Raw genomic sequence first — 15,390 nt, forward strand, 5'->3', positions numbered from 1 at the left:
AAAAATGTCTTTCTTCTTTCAGAATGTTTGAAATTCTTACGTTTGTTTTTGGTGTTTTTTTTTTTCTCTTTGGTTAGAAGGACTTCTTTATTGTCTCGATACCTGATTGTTTGGACATTGCTAATTGGTGTGCTGTCTGAATGAGATTTGGCTTTTTGGATACCATCATTGTGAAGTTTTATTCCTCAATCGTCTGCCAGTCATTAAGTCAACGTAAAAGTAGATCAACATATTTCAACGCACTCAATTTTTTTTTTTTTTTTTTTTTGTGACCAGTTTCTGAAGATTAACTTAAGGAAAGGATCAGCAGTTTACAGCTAAGAGGTTTTGTTTTGTTTTGTTTTGGGAGAAGTTTCAAAGACATTGGGGGTTTCTTAACTTTATTTTGGGTACATTATTCTTTAATTCAACATATTTTCATCTAAGAAATAAAAAAAATATATAAATATATACATAGAACAAACGTTTGCTGGCGTTAGTATTTCACTTTAAATCCTAGTGGTTAACCCTTTTAATGTGACTGCTTTAAATAAAATAATAAAAGTTACACCTTTAACACAGGGCAACTACTGAAGCTGGAAAGGCTAAACGGGCTAGGAAAAAGCCGCGACTCGCCTCGCAAGAGAGGGGCAACGAAAAGCTTCCCTCGTTTTTTTTTGGTTTTTAAAGTCAAATAGTATCAAAAGAGATGAGTTTTCGGCAGTCGCTTGAAAGTTGTCAGGGAGTCTGCATTCCGGATAGGGGTGGGCAGGTCATTCCAGCAGCCACGAATGGTGAAAGAGAACGTTCTGGAAAGTGATTTCATGCCTCTTTGTGATGGTACAACGAGGCGTCGCTCACTAGCGGATCTCAGACTTCTGGAGGGAGTGTAGATTCGTGCCAGTGAGCGGAGGTAGGCGGGCGCTGGGCCTGCGGCTGTTCCATATGCAAGCATCAGTGTCTTGAATTCGATGCGGGCCGCAACCGGCAGCCAGCGCAGGGCGATAAAGAGAGGTGTGACATGGGCCCTGTTGGGCTTGTCGAAGACCAGTCGTGCTGCTGCATTCTGAATCGTTTGTAGAGGTTTGATTGTGCGTGAAGGAAGACCGGCTGAAAGAGCATCGCAGTAGTCCAGCCTAGAAATGACCGGGGCCTGGACAAGAAGTTGTGCAGCATGCTCCGTTAGAAAAGGCCTGATCTCTCTGATGTTGGGCAATGCAAACCTGCAAGATGGAGCAGTTTTAGTCATACGGTCTTTGAAAGTCAGCTGGTCATCAAAGATTACACCAAGATTTCTGGCCGAACTTGATGGGGTAATTGTTGCTGTACCTAAAGTACTGTTGTTGATTAACCTAACGTACACCCGCCGCTGACTTCTTTTCCAACGAGCCAGCTCATGAAGGCGTAAAGGCTGAGCGGCCTAAGAAAGCCATGCCCCGTGTCCTACGAGAGGCGAAAGCGAGAGCGGACACCTGGCACGGGCGCAAAGCGCTCGGCAGCGAAAAGCCTCCCGCGTCCCTGGGTGGGCTCGAACCACCAACCTTTCGGTTAACAGCCGAACGCGCTAACCGATTGCGCCACAGAGACGGCGACGGGTGCGGTCTGCCGGATCGCGAGGGTGAAAGCGACGGGGATCAGACCCCGCACTTATTAAAAGGCTCTTGGGAGGGGGGCGCTGGCAGCGTCACGCCAGGCCTGTGCGGCCACGCTGGAGCCCGTGACCTTCGTTGGGAAGAAAGAGAGTCAAGAGAGGCGCCCAACGTGGGGCTCGAACCCACGACCCTGAGATTAAGAGTCTCATGCTCTACCGACTGAGCTAGCCGGGCGGCGGCGGGCTTTGCCGCTCATCGAATTGTGCCGGGTCTGACTGGCAAAACAGGCCTCCACCAGCTGGAATAAAGCATGACGAATACATCCACATTCCGCAGCAGACTTGAGCCTGAGCCAGCAGGTTGTCACTGAACCCCCGCTGTCTTCCTTTAACGCAGGGCAACTACTGAAGGGCAACTACATCCACATTCCGCAGCAGACTTGAGCCTACGCAGACTGTCACTGAACCCCCGCTGTCTTCCTTTGTAACAGAATGAAATGTCTGTCACTTGTTTTTTTATTATTCATGGAATAATGGAAATAAATATGCTGTTCTAATGGAACTACAGGGCACTAGAGGGTGCTGGTTAGACACACCTGGAATGTATATTAGGTGAGTGGTTGGATGAAGAAGTAGATTCAGTATGGTAGAGGGAACGCATGGTTCCTTGGAGCTACCTCACACTGGTTGTATTGTTTTGGAAGTCCTGGTTGGGAAACCTTTCGTTTTAAGCTCAGCCTGTAAGTAAAAAAAAAAAAAAAAAAAATGTCTTTCTTCTTTCAGAATGTTTGAAATTCTTACGTTTTTTTTTGGTTTTTTTTCTCTTTGGTTAGAAGGACTTCTTTATTGTCTCGATACCTGATTGTTTGGACATTGCTAATTGGTGTGCTGTCTGAATGAGATTTGGCTTTTTGGATACCATCATTGTGAAGTTTTATTCCTCAATCGTCTGCCAGTCATTAAGTCAACGTAAAAGTAGATCAACATATTTCAACGCACTTTTTTTTTTTTTTTTTTTTTTTGTGACCAGTTTCTGAAGATTAACTTAAGGAAAGGATCAGCAGTTTACAGCTAAGAGGTTTTGTTTTGTTTTGTTTTGGGAGAAGTTTCAAAGACATTGGGGGTTTCTTAACTTTTTATTTTGGGTACATTATTCTTTAATTCAACATATTTTCATCTAAGAAAAAAAAAAAAATATATAAATATATACATAGAACAAACGTTTGCTGGCGTTAGTATTTCACTTTAAATCCTAGTGGTTAACCCTTTTAATGTGACTGCTTTAAATAAAATAATAAAAGTTACACCTTTAACACAGGGCAACTACTGAAGCTGGAAAGGCTAAACGGGCTAGGAAAAAGCCGCGACTCGCCTCGCAAGAGAGGGGCAACGAAAAGCTTCCCTCGTTTTTTTTTGGTTTTTAAAGTCAAATAGTATCGAAAGAGATGAGTTTTCGGCAGTCGCTTGAAAGTTGTCAGGGAGTCTGCATTCCGGATAGGGGTGGGCAGGTCATTCCAGCAGCCACGAATGGTGAAAGAGAACGTTCTGGAAAGTGATTTCATGCCTTTCTTTGTGATGGTACAACGAGGCGTCGCTCACTAGCGGATCTCAGACTTCTGGAGGGAGTGTAGATTCGTGGCAGTGAGCGGAGGTAGGCGGGCGCTGGGCCTGCGGCTGTTCCATATGCAAGCATCAGTGTCTTGAATTCGATGCGGGCCGCAACCGGCAGCCAGCGCAGGGCGATAAAGAGAGGTGTGACATGGGCCCTGTTGGGCTTGTCGAAGACCAGTCGTGCTGCTGCATTCTGAATCGTTTGTAGAGGTTTGATTGTGCGTGAAGGAAGACCGGCTGAAAGAGCATCGCAGTAGTCCAGCCTAGAAATGACCGGGGCCTGGACAAGAAGTTGTGCAGCATGCTCCGTTAGAAAAGGCCTGATCTCTCTGATGTTGGGCAATGCAAACCTGCAAGATGGAGCAGTTTTAGTCATACGGTCTTTGAAAGTCAGCTGGTCATCAAAGATTACACCAAGATTTCTGGCCGAACTTGATGGGGTAATTGTTGCTGTACCTAAAGTACTGTTGTTGATTAACCTAACGTACACCCGCCGCTGACTTCTTTTCCAACGAGCCAGCTCATGAAGGCGTAAAGGCTGAGCGGCCTAAGAAAGCCATGCCCCGTGTCCTACGAGAGGCGAAAGCGAGAGCGGACACCTGGCACGGGCGCAAAGCGCTCGGCAGCGAAAAGCCTCCCGCGTCCCTGGGTGGGCTCGAACCACCAACCTTTCGGTTAACAGCCGAACGCGCTAACTAACCGATTGCGCCACAGAGACGGCGACGGGTGCGGTCTGCCGGATCGCGAGGGTGAAAGCGACGGGGATCAGACCCCGCACTTATTAAAAGGCTCTTGGGAGGGGGGCGCTGGCAGCGTCACGCCAGGCCTGTGCGGCCACGCTGGAGCTCGTGACCTTCGTTGGGAAGAAAGAGAGTCAAGAGAGGCGCCCAACGTGGGGCTCGAACCCACGACCCTGAGATTAAGAGTCTCATGCTCTACCGACTGAGCTAGCCGGGCGGTGGGCTTTGTCGCTCATCGAATTGTGCCGGGTCTGACTGGCAAAACAGGCCTCCACCAGCTGGAATAAAGCATGACGAATACATCCACATTCCGCAGCAGACTTGAGCCTACGCAGGTAGTCACTGAACCCCCGCTGTCTTCCTTTAACGCAGGGCAACTACTGAAGGGCAACTACATCCACATTCCGCAGCAGACTTGAGCCTACGCAGACTGTCACTACCCCCGCTGTCTTCCTTTGTAACAGAATGAAATGTCTGTCACTTGTTTTTTTATTATTCATGGAATAATGGAAATAAATATGCTGTTCTAATGGAACTACAGGGCACTAGAGGGTGCTGGTTAGACACACCTGGAATGTATATTAGGTGAGTGGTTGGATGAAGAAGTAGATTCAGTATGGTAGAGGGAACGCATGGTTCCTTGGAGCTACCTCACACTGGTTGTATTGTTTTGGAAGTCCTGGTTGGGAAACCTTTCGTTTTAAGCTCAGCCTGTAAGTAAAAAAAAAAAAAAAAAAAAAAAAAAAAATGTCTTTCTTCTTTCAGAATGTTTGAAATTCTTACGTTTGTTTTTGGTGTTTTTTTTCTCTTTGGTTAGAAGGACTTCTTTATTGTCTCGATACCTGATTGTTTGGACATTGCTAATTGGTGTGCTGTCTGAATGAGATTTGGCTTTTTGGATACCATCATTGTGAAGTTTTATTCCTCAATCGTCTGCCAGTCATTAAGTCAACGTAAAAGTAGATCAACATATTTCAACGCACTCAATTTTTTTTTTTTTTTTGTGACCAGTTTCTGAAGATTAACTTAAGGAAAGGATCAGCAGTTTACAGCTAAGAGGTTTTGTTTTGTTTTGTTTTGGGAGAAGTTTCAAAGACATTGGGGGTTTCTTAACTTTATTTTGGGTACATTATTCTTTAATTCAACATATTTTCATCTAAGAAATAAAAAAAATATATAAATATATACATAGAACAAACGTTTGCTGGCGTTAGTATTTCACTTTAAATCCTAGTGGTTAACCCTTTTAATGTGACTGCTTTAAATAAAATAATAAAAGTTACACCTTTAACACAGGGCAACTACTGAAGCTGGAAAGGCTAAACGGGCTAGGAAAAAGCCGCGACTCGCCTCGCAAGAGAGGGGCAACGAAAAGCTTCCCTCGTTTTTTTTTTTTGGTTTTTAAAGTCAAATAGTATCGAAAGAGATGAGTTTTCGGCAGTCGCTTGAAAGTTGTCAGGGAGTCTGCATTCCGGATAGGGGTGGGCAGGTCATTCCAGCAGCCACGAATGGTGAAAGAGAACGTTCTGGAAAGTGATTTCATGCCTCTTTGTGATGGTGGAGGCGTCGCTCACTCAGCGGATCTCATCTCAGACTGGAGGGAGTGTAGATTCTGGAGGGAGTGTAGATTCGTGGCAGTGAGCGGAGGTAGCTGGGCGCTGGGCCTGCGGCTGTTCCATATGCATCAGTGTCAGTGTCTTGGGCGATGCGGGCCGCAACCAGCGCAGGGCGATAAAGAGCAGGGCGATAAAGAGAGGTGTGACATGGGCCCTGTTGGGCTTGTCGAAGACCAGTGTGCTGCTGCATTCTGAATCGTTTGTAGAGGTTTGATTGTGCGTGAAGGAAGACCGGCTGAAAGAGCATCGCAGTAGTCCAGCCTAGAAATGACCGGGGCCTGGACAAGAAGTTGTGCAGCATGCTCCGTTAGAAAAGGCCTGATCTCTCTGATGTTGGGCAATGCAAACCTGCAAGATGGAGCAGTTTTAGTCATACGGTCTTTGAAAGTCAGCTGGTCATCAAAGATTACACCAAGATTTCTGGCCGAACTTGATGGGGTAATTGTTGCTGTACCTAAAGTACTGTTGTTGATTAACCTAACGTACACCCGCCGCTGACTTCTTTTCCAAGCCAGCCAGCTCATGAAAGGCTGAGCGGCCTAAGAAAGCCATGCCCCGTGTCCTACGAGAGGCGAAAGCGAGAGCGGACACCTGGCACGGGCGCAAAGCGCTCGGCAGCGAAAAGCCTCCCGCGTCCCTGGGTGGGCTCGAACCACCAACCTTTCGGTTAACAGCCGAACGCGCTAACCGATTGCGCCACAGAGACGGCGACGGGTGCGGTCTGCCGGATCGCGAGGGTGAAAGCGACGGGGATCAGACCCCGCACTTATTAAAAGGCTCTTGGGAGGGGGGCGCTGGCAGCGTCACGCCAGGCCTGTGCGGCCACGCTGGAGCCCGCGACCTTCGTTGGGAAGAAAGAGAGTCAAGAGAGGCGCCCAACGTGGGGCTCGAACCCACGACCCTGAGATTAAGAGTCTCATGCTCTACCGACTGAGCTAGCCGGGCGGCGGCGGGCTTTGCCGCTCATCGAATTGTGCCGGGTCTGACTGGCAAAACAGGCCTCCACCAGCTGGAATAAAGCATGACGAATACATCCACATTCCGCAGCAGACTTGAGCCTACGCAGGTTGTCACTGAACCCCCGCTGTCTTCCTTTAACGCAGGGCAACTACTGAAGGGCAACTACATCCACATTCCGCAGCAGACTTGAGCCTACGCAGACTGTCACTGAACCCCCGCTGTCTTCCTTTGTAACAGAATGAAATGTCTGTCACTTGTTTTTTTATTATTCATGGAATAATGGAAATAAATATGCTGTTCTAATGGAACTACAGGGCACTAGAGGGTGCTGGTTAGACACACCTGGAATGTATATTAGGTGAGTGGTTGGATGAAGAAGTAGATTCAGTATGGTAGAGGGAACGCATGGTTCCTTGGAGCTACCTCACACTGGTTGTATTGTTTTGGAAGTCCTGGTTGGGAAACCTTTCGTTTTAAGCTCAGCCTGTAAGTATAAAAAAAAAAAAAAAAAAAAAATGTCTTTCTTCTTTCAGAATGTTTGAAATTCTTACGTTTGTTTTTGGTGTTTTTTTTCTCTTTGGTTAGAAGGACTTCTTTATTGTCTCGATACCTGATTGTTTGGACATTGCTAATTGGTGTGCTGTCTGAATGAGATTTGGCTTTTTGGATACCATCATTGTGAAGTTTTATTCCTCAATCGTCTGCCAGTCATTAAGTCAACGTAAAAGTAGATCAACATATTTCAACGCACTCAATTTTTTTTTTTTTTTTTTTTGTGACCAGTTTCTGAAGATTAACTTAAGGAAAGGATCAGCAGTTTACAGCTAAGAGGTTTTGTTTTGTTTTGTTTTGGGAGAAGTTTCAAAGACATTGGGGGTTTCTTAACTTTATTTTGGGTACATTATTCTTTAATTCAACATATTTTCATCTAAGAAATAAAAAAAATATATAAATATATACATAGAACAAACGTTTGCTGGCGTTAGTATTTCACTTTAAATCCTAGTGGTTAACCCTTTTAATGTGACTGCTTTAAATAAAATAATAAAAGTTAACACAGGGCAACTACTGAAGCTGGAAAGGCTAAACGGGCTAGGAAAAAGCCGCGACTCGCGCATGCCAGGTGTAACATGGGCCCTGGAACAATCACATGTTGTCATTTACAAGTCCTCCTGCTGCCTGGAAAAAAAGTTTTAGTAGAGGTTTGATTTTGCTGGAAAAAGACCGGCTGAAAGAGCATCGCAGTGCATATCTAAAACGATTAGAAATGGAACTGTTTTGCCCAGCCTGGACACTTTCCAGCTTCAGTAGTTGCCCTCCGTTAAAAAAGGCCTGATTTTCTATTTTATTTAAAAATCACTTTCCAGAAAAGCAGTTTCACCTGGATTTGGCTGCTTTGAAAGTCCAGCTCCGGTCATCAGTTTGTTACTGACAACATATGCAGAAACTGGCCGAACTTTTTTTTATTGACCTTCTTTGACTTACTGTTGTTGATTAAAAGAATAATGTGACCTGAAAATAAAATATTAAGAAGGCCCTTTTTCCTAGCCCTTGAAACTTCTCCCAAAACAAACAAAAGCGGCGGGCGTACCATAAACCTCTTAGCTGTAAAGGCTGAGCCTTTCCTTTGTTAATTAACCTCTCTTTCACAAAAAAGGGCTCGAACATTGAGTGCGTTTTCCGGAATGCAGAAGTGACACGCTAACCGACAGCAAACGTTTGACTATGTATATGACGATAAATATTTTTTTTAAACTTCCGCGAAAATATTTTGAATTAAAAAGCCAAATGTCCCAAAATAAAGTTAAGTTGCTCAATTTAGCAATGTCCAAACCAAATCAAAACAAAACTAATCGAGTTACTGTAAACTGCTGATCCTAGGATTTAAAGAGAAAAAAAACTGGTCACAAAAAAAATTTTCAATTTTTTGTGAAAAATATGTTGATCTAATTTTACAAAATAAACTTAATGACTATTCACGCTTTTTAATAAAACTTCAAATGGGTATCCAAAAAGCCAAATCTCATTCAGACAGCACACCAAAAACAATACAAAATCCAACCCATACTGAATCCAAGGAATAAATCACCTAATATACATTCCAGGAAGAAAAAACAGTCAAAGAAGAAAGACAAACCACTTTTTAAATTAAAACATAAGAATTTCAACCATTCCAAAACAATAAAAAAACAAGTGACAGACATTTAGCTTTTTTTTACCATACTTACCTACCAACTTAAATCTACATTCATCCAGGCACAGTCCAAAACAATACATTCCAACCAGTAACCAGCACTCTAGTGCCCTGTAGTTCCATTAGAACAGCATATTTATTTCCATTATTCCATGAATAATAAATTTCAATGACAGACATTTCATTCTGTTACAAATTGAAGACAGCGGGGCCTGTGACATTTGCCAGGCTCAAGTCTCAGGAAGTGGATGTAGCACATTTCATTCTTTACAAAAAAGACAGCGGGGGTTCAGCTACCTGCGTAGGCTCAAGTCTGCTGAGAATGTTAATGTATTCTCATGCTTTATTCCAGCTGGTGGAGGCCTGTTTTGCCAGTCAGACTCGGCACAACCCGATGAGCGGCAGCTTCCCAATTAATATGGAGCTCCAGCATGAGGGTCGCATTAAGCCTCTTGGGGCTGTTGCGCTTCTCTCCCAACGAAGGTCACGAGCTCCAGCGTGGCCGCACAGGCCTGGCGTGACGCTGCCAGCGCCCTCCCAAGAGCCTTTTAATAAGTGCGGGGTCTGATCCCCGTCGCTCACCATCGCGATCCGGCAGACCGCACCCGTCGCCGTCTCTGTGGCGCAATCGGTTAGCGCGTTCGGCTGTTAACCGAAAGGTTGGTGGTTCGAGCCCACCCAGGGACGCGGGAGGCTTTTCGCTGCCGAGCGCTTTGCGCCCGTGCCAGGTTAAATCGCCTCTCGTAGGACACGGGGCATGGCTTTCTTAGGCCGCTCAGCCTTTTTATGAGCTGGCTTCATGGAAAAGAAGTCAGCGGCGGGTGTACGTTAGGTTAATCAACAACAGTACTTTAGGTACAGCAACAATTACCCCATCAAGTTCGGCCAGAAATCTTGGTGTAATCTTTGATGACCAGCTGACTTTCAAAGACCGTATGACTAAAACTGCTCCATCTTGCAGGTTTGCATTGCCCAACATCAGAGAGATCAGGCCTTTTCTAACGGAGCATGCTGCACAACTTCTTGTCCAGGCCCCGGTCATTTCTAGGCTGGACTACTGCGATGCTCTTTCAGCCGGTCTTCCTTCACGCACAATCAAACCTCTACAAACGATTCAGAATGCAGCAGCACGACTGGTCTTCGACAAGCCCAACAGGGCCCATGTCACACCTCTCTTTATCGCCCTGCGCTGGCTGCCGGTTGCGGCCCGCATCGAATTCAAGACACTGATGCTTGCATATGGAACAGCCGCAGGCCCAGCGCCCGCCTACCTCCGCTCACTGGCACGAATCTACACTCCCTCCAGAAGTCTGAGATCCGCTAGTGAGCGACGCCCGTTGTACCATCACAAAGAGGCATGAAATCACTTTCCAGAACGTTCTCTTTCACCATTCGTGGCTGCTGGAATGACCTGCCCACCCCTATCCGGAATGCAGACTCCCTGACAACTTTCAAGCGACTGCCGAAAACTCATCTCTTTGATACTATTTGACTTTAAAAACCAAAAAAAAACGAGGGAAGCTTTTCGTTGCCCCTCTCTTGCGAGGCGAGTCGCGGCTTTTTCCTAGCCCGTTTAGCCTTTCCAGCTTCAGTAGTTGCCCTGTGTTAAAGGTGTAACTTTTATTATTTTATTTAAAGCAGTCACATTAAAAGGGTTAACCACTAGGATTTAAAGTGAAATACTAACGCCAGCAAACGTTTGTTCTATGTATATATTTATATATTTTTTTTATTTCTTAGATGAAAATATGTTGAATTAAAGAATAATGTACCCAAAATAAAGTTAAGAAACCCCCAATGTCTTTGAAACTTCTCCCAAAACAAAACAAAACAAAACCTCTTAGCTGTAAACTGCTGATCCTTTCCTTAAGTTAATCTTCAGAAACTGGTCACAAAAAAAAAAAAAAAAAACATTGAGTGCGTTGAAATATGTTGATCTACTTTTTACGTTGACTTAATGACTGGCAGACGATTGAGGAATAAAACTTCACAATGATGGTATCCAAAAAGCCAAATCTCATTCAGACAGCACACCAATTAGCAATGTCCAAACAATCAGGTATCGAGACAATAAAGAAGTCCTTCTAACCAAAGAGAAAAAAAACACCAAAAACAAACGTAAGAATTTCAAACATTCTGAAAGAAGAAAGACATTTTTTTTTTTTTTTAACATACTTACAGGCTGAGCTTAAAACGAAAGGTTTCCCAACCAGGACTTCCAAAACAATACAACCAGTGTGAGGTAGCTCCAAGGAACCATGCGTTCCCTCTACCATACTGAATCTACTTCTTCATCCAACCACTCACCTAATATACATTTCAGGTGTGTCTAACCAGCACCCTCTAGTGCCCTGTAGTTCCATTAAAACAGCATATTTATTTCATTATTCCATGAATAATAAAAAAACAAGTGACAGACATTTCATTCTGTTACAAAGGAAGACAGCGGGGGTTCAGTGACTCAAGTCTGCTGTCAGATAGGCTCAGTAGTCTGCTGCGGAATGTAGGAAGTCTGCTGCGGAATGTGGATGTATTTTATTCCAGCTGGTGGAGGCCTGTTTTGCCAGTCAGACCCGGCTGGTCGATGAGCGACAAAGCCCACCGCCCGGCTAGGCCTAGTCGGTAGAGCATGAGACTTAATCTCAGGGTCGTGGGGTTCGAGCCCCACACGTGGGTCTCTTGACTCTCTTTCTCCCAACGAAGGTCACGAGCTCCAGCGTGGCCGCACAGGCCTGGCGTGACGCTGCCAGCGCCCTCCCAAGAGCCTTTTAATAAGTGCGGGGTCTGATCCCCGTCGCCACCTCGCGATCCGGCAGACCGCACCTCGTCCCCGTCTCTGTGGCGCAATCGGTTAGCGCGTTCGGGCTGTTAACCGAAAGGTTGGTGGTTCGAGCCACCCAGGGACGCGGGAGGCTTTTCGCTGCCGAGCGCTTTGCGCCCGTGCCAGGTGTCCGCTCTCGCTCGCCCTCTCGTAGGACACGGGGCATGGCTTTCTTAGGCCGCTCAGCCTTTACGCTTCATGGAAAAGAAGTCAGCGGCGGGTGTACGTTAGGTTAATCAACAACAGTACTTTAGGTACAGCAACAATTACCCCATCAAGTTCGGCCAGAAATCTTGGTGTAATCTTTGATGACCAGCTGACTTTCAAAGACCGTATGACTAAAACTGCTCCATCTTGCAGGTTTGCATTGCCCAACATCAGAGAGATCAGGCCTTTTCTAACGGAGCATGCTGCACAACTTCTTGTCCAGGCCCCGGTCATTTCTAGGCTGGACTACTGCGATGCTCTTTCAGCCGGTCTTCCTTCACGCACAATCAAACCTCTACAAACGATTCAGAATGCAGCAGCACGACTGGTCTTCGACAAGCCCAACAGGGCCCATGTCACACCTCTCTTTATCGCCCTGCGCTGGCTGCCGGTTGCGGCCCGCATCGAATTCAAGACACTGATGCTTGCATATGGAACAGCCGCAGGCCCAGCGCCCGCCTCCGCTCACTGGCACGAATCTACACTCCCTCCAGAAGTCTGAGATCCGCTAGTGAGCGACGCCTCGTTGTACCATCACAAAGAGGCATGAAATCACTTTCCAGAACGTTCTCTTTCACCATTCGTGGCTGCTGGAATGACCTGCCCACCCCTATCCGGAATGCAGACTCCTGACAACTTTCAAGCGACTGCCGAAAACTCATCTCTTTTGATACTATTTGACTTTAAAAACCAAAAAAAACGAGGGAAGTTGCCCCTCTCTTGCGAGGCGAGTCGCGGCTTTTTCCTAGCCCGTTTAGCCTTTCCAGCTTCAGTAGTTGCCCTGTGTTAAAGGTGTAACTTTTATTATTTTATTTAAAGCAGTCACATTAAAAGGGTTAACCACTAGATTTAAAGTGAAATACTAACGCCAGCAAACGTTTTTGTTCTATGTATATATTTATATATTTTTTTTATTTCTTAGATGAAAATATTTTGAATTAAAGAATAATGTACCCAAAATAAAGTTAAGAAACCCCCAATGTCTTTGAAACTTCTCCCAAAACAAAACAAAACAAAACCTCTTAGCTGTAAACTGCTGATCCTTTCCTTAAGTTAATCTTCAGAAACTGGTCACAAAAAAAAAAACAAAACATTGAGTGCGTTGAAATATGTTGATCTACTTTTACGTTGACTTAATGACTGGCAGACGATTGAGGAATAAAACTTCACAATGATGGTATCCAAAAAGCCAAATCTCATTCAGACAGCACACCAATTAGCAATGTCCAAACAATCAGGTATCGAGACAATAAAGAAGTCCTTCTAACCAAAGAGAAAAAAAACACCAAAAACAAACGTAAGAATTTCAAACATTCTGAAAGAAGAAAGACATTTTTTTTTTTTTTTAACATACTTACAGGCTGAGCTTAAAACGAAAGGTTTCCCAACCAGGACTTCCAAAACAATACAACCAGTGTGAGGTAGCTCCAAGGAACCATGCGTTCCCTCTACCATACTGAATCTACTTCTTCATCCAACCACTCACCTAATATACATTCCAGGTGTGTCTAACCAGCACCCTCTAGTGCCCTGTAGTTCCATTAGAACAGCATATTTATTTCCATTATTCCATGAATAATAAAAAAACAAGTGACAGACATTTCATTCTGTTACAAAGGAAGACAGCGGGGGTTCAGTGACAGTCTGCGTAGGCTCAAGTCTGCTGCGGAATGTGGATGTAGTTGCCCTTCAGTAGTTGCCCTGCGTTAAAGGAAGACAGCGGGGGTTCAGTGACAACCTGCGTAGGCTCAAGTCTGCTGCGGAATGTGGATGTATTCGTCATGCTTTATTCCAGCTGGTGGAGGCCTGTTTTGCCAGTCAGACCCGGCACAATTCGATGAGCGGACAAAGCGCCGCCGCCCGGCTAGCTCAGTCGGTAGAGCATGAGACTCTTAATCTCAGGGTCGTGGGTTCGAGCCCCACGTTGGGCGCCTTGACTCTCTTTCTTCCCAACGAAGGTCACGGGCTCCAGCGTGGCCGCACAGGCCTGGCGTGACGCTGCCAGCCCCCTCCCAAGAGCCTTTTAATAAGTGCGGGGTCTGATCCCCGTCGCGCCACCCTCGCGATCCGGCAGACCGCACCCGTCGCCGTCTCTGTGGCGCATCGGTTAGCGCGTTCGGCTGTTAACCGAAAGGTTGGTGGTTCGAGCCCACCCAGGGACGCGGGAGGCTTTCGCTGCCGAGCGCTTTGCGCCCGTGCCAGGTGTCCGCTCCGCTTTCCTCTCGTAGGACACGGGGCATGGCTTTCTTAGGCCGCTCAGCCTTTACGCCTTCATGAGCTGGCTCGTTGGAAAAGAAGTCAGCGGCGGGTGTACGTTAGGTTAATCAACAACAGTACTTTAGGTACAGCAACAATTACCCCATCAAGTTCGGCCAGAAATCTTGGTGTAATCTTTGATGACCAGCTGACTTTCAAAGACCGTATGACTAAAACTGCTCCATCTTGCAGGTTTGCATTGCCCAACATCAGAGAGATCAGGCCTTTTCTAACGGAGCATGCTGCACAACTTCTTGTCCAGGCCCCGGTCATTTCTAGGCTGGACTACTGCGATGCTCTTTCAGCCGGTCTTCCTTCACGCACAATCAAACCTCTACAAACGATTCAGAATGCAGCAGCACGACTGGTCTTCGACAAGCCCAACAGGGCCCATGTCACACCTCTCTTTATCGCCCTGCGCTGGCTGCCGGTTGCGGCCCGCATCGAATTCAAGACACTGATGCTTGCATATGGAACAGCCGCAGGCCCAGCGCCCGCCTACCTCCGCTCACTGCCACGAATCTACACTCCCTCCAGAAGTCTGAGATCCGCTAGTGAGCGACGCCTCTGATCTGTACCATCACAAAGAGGCATGAAATCACTTTCCAGAACGTTCTCTTTCACCATTCGTGGCTGCTGGAATGACCTGCCCACCCCTATCCGGAATGCAGACTCCCTGACAACTTTCAAGCGACTGCCGAAAACTCATCTCTTTTGATACTATTTGACTTTAAAAACCAAAAAAAAAGGGAAGCTTTTCGGCCCCTCTCTTGCGGCGAGTCGCGGCTTTTTCCTAGCCCGTTTAGCCTTTCCAGCTTCAGTAGTTGCCCTGTGTTAAAGGTGTAACTTTTATTATTTTATTTAAAGCAGTCACATTAAAAGGGTTAACCACTAGGATTTAAAGTGAAATACTAACGCCAGCAAACGTTTGTTCTATGTATATATTTATATATTTTTTTTATTTCTTAGATGAAAATATGTTGAATTAAAGAATAATGTACCCAAAATAAAGTTAAGAAACCCCCAATGTCTTTGAAACTTCTCCCAAAACAAAACAAAACAAAACCTCTTAGCTGTAAACTGCTGATCCTTTCCTTAAGTTAATCTTCAGAAACTGGTCACAAAAAAAAAAAAAAACATTGAGTGCGTTGAAATATGTTGATCTACTTTTACGTTGACTTAATGACTGGCAGACGATTGAGGAATAAAACTTCACAATGATGGTATCCAAAAGCCAAATCTCATTCAGACAGCACACCAATTAGCAATGTCCAAACAATCAGGTAATTGTTTTTTTTTTTTGTGAAAACCTTTTTTTTGAAAAAAGCCGGGGGTTGGGGGCCCTCTCTTTTGGCTCTCTTTCCCGGGGGTTGTGGCCCCCGAGGTCGGCGCGGGGGGGCTCCAACGGGGGGGCC

At 45.7% G+C, this 15,390-nt stretch overlaps 10 non-coding genes across 10 annotated transcripts; 4 read left to right on the forward strand and 6 right to left on the reverse strand.

Annotated features, from left to right (window-relative positions):
- Positions 1-1,492: 1,492 nt before the first annotated feature.
- trnan-guu (transfer RNA asparagine (anticodon GUU)) lies at positions 1,493-1,566 on the reverse strand. The gene has a single exon. It is a non-coding gene; the product is annotated as a tRNA-Asn (tRNA).
- A 166-nt stretch (positions 1,567-1,732) lies between these two features.
- trnak-cuu (transfer RNA lysine (anticodon CUU)) lies at positions 1,733-1,805 on the reverse strand. The gene has a single exon. It is a non-coding gene; the product is annotated as a tRNA-Lys (tRNA).
- Positions 1,806-3,821: 2,016 nt separating this feature from the next.
- Positions 3,822-3,899, reverse strand: trnan-guu (transfer RNA asparagine (anticodon GUU)). Its single transcript has one exon. It is a non-coding gene; the product is annotated as a tRNA-Asn (tRNA).
- A 166-nt stretch (positions 3,900-4,065) lies between these two features.
- On the reverse strand, positions 4,066-4,138 carry trnak-cuu (transfer RNA lysine (anticodon CUU)). Its single transcript has one exon. It is a non-coding gene; the product is annotated as a tRNA-Lys (tRNA).
- Positions 4,139-6,169: 2,031 nt separating this feature from the next.
- trnan-guu (transfer RNA asparagine (anticodon GUU)) lies at positions 6,170-6,243 on the reverse strand. The gene has a single exon. It is a non-coding gene; the product is annotated as a tRNA-Asn (tRNA).
- A 166-nt stretch (positions 6,244-6,409) lies between these two features.
- Positions 6,410-6,482, reverse strand: trnak-cuu (transfer RNA lysine (anticodon CUU)). Its single transcript has one exon. It is a non-coding gene; the product is annotated as a tRNA-Lys (tRNA).
- Positions 6,483-9,304: 2,822 nt separating this feature from the next.
- trnan-guu (transfer RNA asparagine (anticodon GUU)) lies at positions 9,305-9,378 on the forward strand. The gene has a single exon. It is a non-coding gene; the product is annotated as a tRNA-Asn (tRNA).
- A 2,145-nt stretch (positions 9,379-11,523) lies between these two features.
- On the forward strand, positions 11,524-11,597 carry trnan-guu (transfer RNA asparagine (anticodon GUU)). The gene has a single exon. It is a non-coding gene; the product is annotated as a tRNA-Asn (tRNA).
- A 1,980-nt stretch (positions 11,598-13,577) lies between these two features.
- Positions 13,578-13,650, forward strand: trnak-cuu (transfer RNA lysine (anticodon CUU)). The gene has a single exon. It is a non-coding gene; the product is annotated as a tRNA-Lys (tRNA).
- Positions 13,651-13,808: 158 nt separating this feature from the next.
- trnan-guu (transfer RNA asparagine (anticodon GUU)) lies at positions 13,809-13,881 on the forward strand. The gene has a single exon. It is a non-coding gene; the product is annotated as a tRNA-Asn (tRNA).
- The last annotated feature ends 1,509 nt before the right edge of the window (positions 13,882-15,390 follow it).

The sequence above is a fragment of the Labeo rohita genome, unplaced genomic scaffold (assembly GCF_022985175.1).
Source record: "Labeo rohita strain BAU-BD-2019 unplaced genomic scaffold, IGBB_LRoh.1.0 scaffold_1706, whole genome shotgun sequence".
Taxonomy (NCBI): domain Eukaryota; kingdom Metazoa; phylum Chordata; class Actinopteri; order Cypriniformes; family Cyprinidae; genus Labeo; species Labeo rohita.